Below are 6,513 nucleotides of genomic sequence, written 5' to 3' on the forward strand. Positions count from 1 at the left end.
CAAATTACACGCGTTCACTTTGACCGCTCATGGTCGTTTTAGGTAGCTCATAACTTTTTGCAATTTTAGGAGCATTCAGGGGGCAGGTCTGTGTTGTAACGATCACGGATGAATAGGCTCGGTAGCCCTTGGCTAACGGGTCGGACCCTTTAGTTGCGCGTTTAGCGATGTCTCCAGCGGTGCGGGAGATACAGGTTCGCGTCCCGGCTGTGACGGTCCGGCCGGGCTACGCCCCGAATTCGCTAACACTAGTGTCAGAAGTGGGCTGGTGGGATCGTGAGGCCATCGGAAGCGTTTCCCGAAGGAGGGACCACTGTCATGGACCAGGGGGAAGACTGCCCCCTACTGGCCCACCAACACCACTTCTGGCAGCAACTCTTTTCCCGAAAGGTCTCCCATCCAAATGCTAGCCAAGCCCATACGTGCTTAGCTCCCGTCATTAGGCAGAACCAAGGTACATGTTGGTATGGCTGCCGGCATTTCTGGCGAGAAATGTGTATTTTATTTTCATAATCTTCGTTCAGTGGATGTATATAGTCTTTAGTTCAAAGCCTCGGTATTTGACGTCCTGGGAATAAGAACGGGCTGCAAAGAAGCAGTCCGATTACCGGTCCAACATCAGTCTATTCAGGTCCAAAAGCGGCTTAAGATCAGTTTAGTTCAATTTAAAATTTCACCTCCGTTGAATTTCTAGCCTACTCAATTGGCCCCAAATTATTTGATTTTTTTTAATCATGGCATCACTCCTACATACTCCATTCCTTTACGTCGCTCAGTGAAAAATGTTCGCTAAACTGAAATGGAATGTCAGTGAAGTTAAATTACTGCCGCGATCGCCAGCCTACAAAGGAAATAAAAGTAAAGTAGCGATAAAAAGATAAATAACTGACCACATATGCACGTCAGTGGTTCATTCACGTGTTGGATGATTCGTTTAATTACAGGTAGATAGGGATTTACGTTATTCTTTTTTCACAGTGATAATTTTGGGCCTCTTAATAGTGTAACCGGTTATTTTCTTGCCCGGTGCGGGATTCGAGACGGGGTGTATTGCACCACAAGGCGACATCACTAACCGCTCGGCTAAAGGGTCAGACCCGTTAGCTAGGGGCTAACGTGTCTTATTAGTGGTTTACAGTCGTCGCCCTCCCCGGAAGCGCGCCCTCGCGCTTGTTCTTCCCGCGCTTCCGGGGAGACTTCTGAGGATCTGCACACTTCCGGATCCCACCGCTGCCACCAATGTAACCGGTTATTTTCTTGCCCGGTGCGGGATTCGATACGAGTGGAACTGCACCACAAGGCGACACCGCTAACCGCTCGGCTAAAGGGTCAGACCCGTTAGCTAGGGACTAACGTGTCTTATTAGTAGTTTACAAAAGTGTCGCCTATGGTTTTAGCCGTGTCTCAGCACCCTCTCGCCATTGATGTCACGCCTCTGGCCCATCACATAGGTCAGTGTAGGCCATTCATTTTAGACGCTGTTTACACTTACTACTGGTAGAGGGCGCTCGCAAATGAAGGAACAACGGAAAGATGACGAGTGGCGAAATCTTCTTTAGGTAAGCCCTCTTTGTTCATAGCCTCATACTTAATAAGTTTACACGAAACCTGCAATAGCCTTTCCACAGTAGCCTTTGCCGCTAATTGCCGGAGTGTTCAGTTTCAGTCAATGACTAGGAGACTTGGGTTGAAATGCTAAAATTGTTTATTACAAAGAACTAAGATTATGCCATATACATTTAAAATTTGTAATTAATGTTATTAATGGGTATCTCAAACAAGTTTTTTTTTTGCCTAACCTATAACTGCATCATGTGAACACAAAGTGCAGCAGTGCTAGCATTACAGCTAACTGATGCTAACTGGTTCAAATGCTCATGAATTAAATGGCTAGTCTAGCGGTTACTCTCCATAAGAGTCTTGAGTCATTCTGCACTCCCCAGTAGCGGCTGTCCAAGTTACGTTGCTTCTCTTCAGAAGTGGTTTGCGAACGTTCAGGGGTAGCAGGGCAGGATCATCGAGTTAGAATCATCAAATAGGCATTACAAACCCTATCCTTACCCCTCACCAGACTAAAGAACGGTGTTAGTCTTTGACACATTGATTTCTGAAGAACCTTTCTTGAAACCACAAATTTGCATTTAAGCTTGCCGCATTGCCCCCCCCCCCAGATTTTGTGGCCGAAGTACCTAAATTTGGGCAACAAGGTGGAGCCTGGCAGGAGCTGAGGAGGGACCTGCTTCAGATCCATGAGCAAGCTGTCAACCACTCCAGAAAGAGACCTGTCTATCAAGGCAACCAGGCCCCCCTTTGAAACAATACTGTGAAGACATCAGAAAATGTGGAAATGCACAGAAGGGAGGGAAAGTGATAGTCACCCTCCTCTGGTGGTGTTCCTACCTCAGCGTGAAATGGCTTGAATTCTTAAAAGGGATTTTTGTACCAAAAAAAAAAAATTACCTCAGGCTACATTGCAATATTAAGGCAGTGAGGCCACTTTCATATGGTTCATGTCAACCTTTATTGATTCTGTTTATTTTTGTGCAGTTACAGAAAAAATAAACTTTTACAACAATTTTTACTATATGTTTTGCTTGGGGGTCATCCCGAGGTATCCTCTGTGTGGTGGAGTTCGCATGTTCCCTCCCGTGTCTGCATGGGTTTCCTCTGGGTGCTCCGGTTTCCTCCCACAGTTCAAAGACATGTAGGTCAGGTGAATCAGCCATACTAAATTGTCCCTAGGTATGAATGTGTGTGTATGTTGGCCCTGTGATGGACTGGCGGCCTGTCCAGGGTGTGTCCCCGCCTCCCGCCCAATGACTGCTGGGATAGGCTCCAGCATCCCCGCAACCCCGATTGGGATAAACGGCTTGGATAACGGCTGGATGGATGGATGGATGTTGCTGTATATATCTCCCAAAAAGCCTGTGATTCCAGTAACTATGCTGGTATGGATCTGTAATCATTGTTTGAAAACTGGTCAATGGGGAATTCATATATTAGGAATGCAAAACCACTGGATGGTGTATATCTTCACTTTTCCCACCAACATAGGAAGTCGAGCATGGAAACACACAACTGATCCAGCTGGATGATCGATTTCCCCGTATGAAAGAAAAAGCATAGCTCTTCTTCCTCAAAGCCACCTTGAGATCCATCTCGTTTAAGGGTTGTTTTTTTTTTTTTTTAATTTAGCATGAGGGCAATCAGTTCTATCATCCTAGGCCAATAACTCAAAACAATGTAAAAAAAAAAAAGGCTCAAAAAGCTCACCTCTCCTTTAAAACAAAAACCAAACTATCGGCCAAAATGGGGGGGGGGGTGAGGCCAATAAAGCAATTAAGTAAAGTCAAACTTTACAAACGGAGGTATGAGGTATGAGGAACTGGTCCCATTTTCACAACAAGCACATATCTTACATCTTATTAAGGGCGGGGTGGCGTGCTGAGTCTGTATGTTTCACTTCAGACCAAGAGAAGTTTTAAAGCGGGCAAGTAAGGCTAATATATTCTATTGATGGCTGGTTTGTACATCAGGCCTGATGACTGAAGTAACAGCGAGAAGAGGGTGTGCGTTGGCCTATCGGTGGTTATTATTTAACCCACAAGCTGAATACATTTTCCAGCTCGTACATGAAAGTACTGAGAAATCCATTTCCAGCACCGTCTTTGTTAAGACAACGCCCCGACTCCATTACATAACATGCAAATTAAGCACAGTTTGGGAACGTCGGGGGTTTGTATCAGTAAAATGTAGCAAAGAGCAGAAACCTTTTGCTCAACTGGAAATTAATTCCTATTTAGTAATCAACATGTTTCACATGTGGATCAGGAGATGACTTACTCTTTATTGAAGTTATGCATATTTGCAAAGTTGTTGGATATACTATTTTTACACAACAATGAATTCCTGAGGTGTTGAAATTCGACTCTTCAGCAGAGTAAAACGATAACATAACTGAAACCTACCAGATTAATAACAGCAGACTGAGGTCATGGGCCACCTCTACGTGTTTGTTGGTGTACACCACAGGTCCAATATCTGGCCATGGGGCCGGCAGCCCACATGACCAAATAGTCACTGCTAATTTTTAAATGAAAAAACAATTATTCAGTTGAGGACTGTGAATAATTTCCACTGTTTACAGGAGAAATTCACACGATGTGTCATGTTCACAGCAAGAAGGTCCTGGGTTCGAACCCCGGGGTAGTCCAACCTTGGGGGGTCATCCCGGGTCATCCTGTGTGGGGTTTGCGTGTTCTCCTCGTGTCTGCGTAGGTTTCCTCCGGGGGCTCCGGTTTCCTCCCACAGTCCAAAGACATGCAGGTCAGGTGAATCGGTCATCCTAAATTGCTCCTAGGTGTGACTGTGTCGGCCCTGAGACGGTCTGGCGGCCTGTCCAGCGTGTCTCGCCGCCTGCCGCCAAATGACTGCTGGGATAGGCTCCAGCATCCCGTGACCCCGATTGGGATAAGCAGTTTGGATAATGGATGGACGAATGTCATTGATGACAAACACCCCCTTCCACACTTGCAACACAATAGACTGAGGGCAAATTTTGTTTGACATGCAAATTTAACCTTTTTTTTAACCTTTATTTATCCGGGTTAGTACACTGAGCACTTGTGCTCTTTTTCAGTGATGCCCTGCTGAAATTCACAACTGGGAGCTGCCAGTACAACCACAGTCTTCACTGGCTGCCACTGGGGCAGTTGGTAGGGGGTTAAGTGCTTTCCTCAAGGGCCCATAAGCCGTCTGTATTGAGGGAGAAGAGAATGCCGTTCATTCACCCCCCCGAATTGATCTCACAAGAATTAAACTGAATCGGGCTTAACTGATGCCCAAATGCAGGCATCTTTTACACAGCTACAGATAACTGATATGTTTTGGTGTGTGCACCAGAATGTCTTCACGTGCGTAGACGGACACACACACACACACACACACACACACAAGCTCGCATGCACAATCTCGAATACAGAAAGATAAATCACCACCCAATTCATTCAGGTAGGTTCACCTCCTATCTTTATATCACATCTATATGGTATCTATGGAAAGAGACTAGGCAGAGTTAATTAAGCTGACATTATCACAACCTCACTATATACCCTATTCATAACAGTCACACACACACACACTTCCTGCTAGAACAGAGAGGCGGTGGGGGGGGTGGGGGGTGGGAGAGGATCCGTGAAAGAGACCGTATCCAAGTGACACAAAAACAAAGTCAGACAGAGAGAATTTGAATTTTAAAAGCCCCTCATTCCAACTTCACTTTATCAACACATATGTTTCAAACACACGAGCCATTCAGAAAAGAAAAACAGCCAATCTCTCCCTAACGAAACACACAGAATAAGTACATAAAAACAAAACACGACTGGAAAAACAACAACATATAAACAAGGCTTTACACACTCAGCTCTCTCCCTCTCTCTCTCTCTCTCTCTCCCTCTCTCTCTCTCACACACACACATACATACACTTATATAGAGAGTGATAGAGGGAGATGCAGGCATCCCGTTGCTGAAGGAGGAGTGGAGAGAAATCGGGGGGACACATCGGAGGTTACAAGTGTATGGGATGCAGAGGGAGCCATGGATGGAGGAGAGGGAGCCATGGATGGAGGAGAGGGAGCCAGGGAGCAAAAAGGAGCCGCAGAAGGGGGTATTTTTGTGCTACGGGATGGGGAAATGATGCTGTGGGAGGAGGTTAAGGCTTGTTGTTCTGCGGGACGAGGGGAGAAGGTGGAGGATAGAGAGAGAGAGAGAGAGAGAGAGAGAGAGAGAGAGAGAGAGAGAGAGAGAGAGAGAGAGAGAGAGAGAGAGAGAGAGAGAGAGAGAGAGAGAGAGAGAGAGAGAGAGAGAGAGAGAGAGAGAGAGAGAGAGAGAGAGAGAGAGGAGTAAACAAAGAAAGAGTGAAACCTAAAGGGAACAGAGGGATAGAAAGCGAAATATGTACAAAGCAGGGGAGGTTGAGGTGCTTGCATACTAGGAGTGGGAAAGAGAATGGAGGAATAACAAGCTGTAGCCTACTTATGTAGGTATGTGTTTCTGGTTGTGTGTGTGTGTGTGTGTGTGTGTGTTAGAGAGATGGGGGGGTGGAGAAACAGAGACTTGTGTCTCTGGATGGGATGACAAATGTGCCAGACATGAAAGACTAGCGCATACAGTGACCCTTAGGGAGCCGCTCTACCTGTAGACACACACACACACACACGCACACACACACACACACGTACGTATGTTTGCAAATTCAAAAGCGCTCACACGAGAACAAAGGATGGCATGGGTATAAACAAGGGGCCATACATAAACATTACATGCACATGCATTATGCAGACACATGCACGAGCTCGATACCCACCCGAGCACACACACAAACACACAATCTTCGTCATTCATCTAGGTAAGATCATGCACCATCTCTCTCTCTCTCTCTCTCTCTCTCTCTCTCTCTCTCTCTCTCTCTCTCTCTCTCCCTCTCTCTCGCTGCCTTTCTTTCTCTAGT

The sequence above is a fragment of the Lampris incognitus genome, chromosome 16 (genome assembly GCF_029633865.1).
Source record: "Lampris incognitus isolate fLamInc1 chromosome 16, fLamInc1.hap2, whole genome shotgun sequence".
Taxonomy (NCBI): Eukaryota; Metazoa; Chordata; class Actinopteri; order Lampriformes; family Lampridae; genus Lampris; species Lampris incognitus.